This window comes from Apium graveolens, chromosome 8 (genome assembly GCF_009905375.1).
Source record: "Apium graveolens cultivar Ventura chromosome 8, ASM990537v1, whole genome shotgun sequence".
In the NCBI taxonomy this organism is placed as follows: Eukaryota; Viridiplantae; Streptophyta; class Magnoliopsida; order Apiales; family Apiaceae; genus Apium; species Apium graveolens.
This window is the reverse complement of record NC_133654.1, coordinates 239,424,119-239,427,272: the sequence shown is the minus strand read 5'-3', so window position 1 is coordinate 239,427,272 and position 3,154 is coordinate 239,424,119.

Genomic DNA, 3,154 nt, shown 5'->3' with positions numbered 1-3,154 from the left:
ATAAAATAAAACCTATCAAGTCTAATATCATGCTGCTTCACAACTCTATTCCAGCATCTTTGAATATCTTCATAATAGCATGGAAATGGCAATGCTTCTTTTTTCTAAAAAACCCAGCTGAATAGGCTGCCAAATTCCTTTTGCAAACACTCGACGCATGTGACCGTGTTGTCACTGTCAACAGATGTTTGAATTGATCATCCGTCGGGTACATGATTATCATCCGTCGGGTTGCCTTGTTGATCATCCGTCGGGTAGCTATTTGACATTTGACTTCATTTCATTTATGCAGAATTACAAGACATCTTATATTTACAATTAATCAACCTATTCTGCATATCTAATTAAAGTCAACATGACTTATATGCTACTACAGAATCTATACAAAGGCGTTTGCAGAAATGTGCTACATGACTTATTGTTACATAAGCTACTCACTCGATGGATGTCAAATCATCATCCATCGGGACTATATTGAGTCATCCGTCGGGACTATATTTGATCATTCGTGGAGTGCTACATTTTTCACTAAGTTGAATCTACTAAGGTGTTTTGTTAATATAATCATCAAGTTCACAACATATTCCCAACAGATACGAATTATACTTAGTATAATATTAATTTGATTTATCTCGGATCATTATTTTACATTATTTTATTTTAGCCTAATGCCCAATACACCGACCAAATCAAAATAATTATTTTTAGTTTATTTTTAATTTATTTTAAAGTCTTGATCAATAAGATAATTTTTTTAGATTGAATAATTATGATATATGATTTTATTTTTGTTGGTCGAACTGTATCTTTATTTTAGTTTTGTGTTAGTCTGAATCAATTGTATAATGTATTTTTTTATCATGTATAAGTAAAATATATTATTTTGTTTATCCAAGTTCATTAGTATAATTTTTTAAGGCGATTGATAGTATTATTATTTTATCTTAACCAAAGTCACATTATATATCAACTAAATCTTAAAAATTTTATTTAGTCTGCTTAAATTTAATTTAGCCGGAGGTAATAAATTAGAATAATATAAAACTCGGTATGAATTAAAATTTAAATGGGTAGAATAAGTTGAATTTAATATAAATTATAAGGATATAAAGTTCTATATAAAATAGAATTGAAATTGGTAAAATAATAGAGTAAGTTGACTTCAATATTAATTAAAATTGGAATTGATTGACCAAGTAATTAGAATTAAATAATTAAATAAGGGTAATTAAGTAATTTCAGCAAGTACTGACCGACAGACTACCAAACTTTTAATGTTTCGTATATTATAATATAGTATATGTATATAATTAGCCTAAAGGAGTTGATGTAATTTGATCGTTGAGTATAAAACTATCATTTGAGAAATTGTATTATTACCGGAAAAAATTAAATTTCAATTATGCAAGTTAATATTAAGAGTCGGGACAAATATATATATTATAACAAAGTACTTATTTTAATTTTTTACCATATATAAAAAAAGTAATAATGTTAGTCAAATATGTAAAAAGTTAGCAAATTAGTTTTATAAAATTAATTTTACTAGATAATTGAAAGCCACATAAACTAGCCAACACACATATATATATAGAGAGAAAAAACGTAAAAAAAACAATCGAGTTTAAATTCAAATTCGAGCTGAGTCAAGTTCGAGTTTATAGAGTTGAGCTCAACTCGAGTTTTTTATCGAGACCAAAGATATATTTGAACTTAAACTCGATAATGAGTTGGAGTTGAATCGAACCAAAATTATCAAGTTGAGTCCGAGTCAACTCGATTTAAATTACACACCAATAATGAGAGATAACATCCCAAAATAAGAAATTAACGTTGATAGTCCCTTAAACATATAACAGACAATATGTCCCTTAAACAATCTAGTTCTGTAAAAAAGGTAGCCACTCTTTCATGAGACGAGAAATTACAGGCTTAGAATTTAAAATTACCTCCACCATCTCAAAACTTCCTGGTAAACATCACTCCCATCATACTTTACCGTCTGCAAATTTGAGGAGATCATTGGACTTGAACTCTTGTAGCATCAAATGAAACTTCCCCTTTATCTTATATACGTTGTAGCTCTCATGCCTACCCGCCTTTTCGGATCCGAAAGAGATGCATCCACATTTACTTTTATACAACCAGGTGAAGTGGGACTCCACACTCCGGAGCTCCGTAACTTTTTCCTTTTTATTGCTATAAATTATCTTTGATAACATACTATAATCATGAACCAATCTTTGAACTCTTAATTATCAAGGGATTATTTTTTGCTCAAATACCAAGCTATTCATGTCTTTCCGTATATACTAGGTCAAGTTTTCTCCCTTTCAGCCTTACTCTTGTATTTTAAGTCTTCCATCGAGCACAAATATATATTTGGTATATATCAGACAATATTCAACTTTATTGGTTAACATCCCATTTTTTACAAATTTGTGGACAATCAAAAATTGCATGAATAATAATTCACGTTATGTATTGCATTTTGGGCACTCGACTTCTTCCACACAAATTTGATGCAGATTGCCAAAATTCAAATGTCCTTAAAAAGTATGAATCATTATGAGAGACCATCCGTTTTACTTGAACTTTTTTTTATCTTATTTGGATCCAGGTTAAATCGAAATTTGAATAAGAATTTAATTTTAAATATCAAACTAATAATAAAGCGTAAAAATTAATTTAGACGGTCTAGGTTGAACGATTTCGGACATATACATCTTATATATATAAGATACTATGATAATATATTTTGTTTATGATTTTGAATATGCACAGGGGAAGACATCGAGCTGGGGTAGCTGATTTTCTAATAATAGTAATTTGAAAGCACGTATAAACAAACAAAAAAAGAAGTAATCGTTGACAGAAATTAGCAATGTAAATGATCTATAGAAAATTAAAATTACTCGAGAATATAATCACTTGATTTTATTTTGATAAATTTATCTTATCAACCAAACACTTATAACCGGAATACGCCATCAACTGAGTAGGAATGCTGAAGAACCGCATGCCAACTTCTACTTGGTTGGTGTATGTGTACTCAATGACCATACTCTAGCAGCCAAAATGCAAGTACTACAACCATGTCATTAGACTATCCATCAAGCAAGTTATTATCTTAATTAGCAAAATTATAAAATGC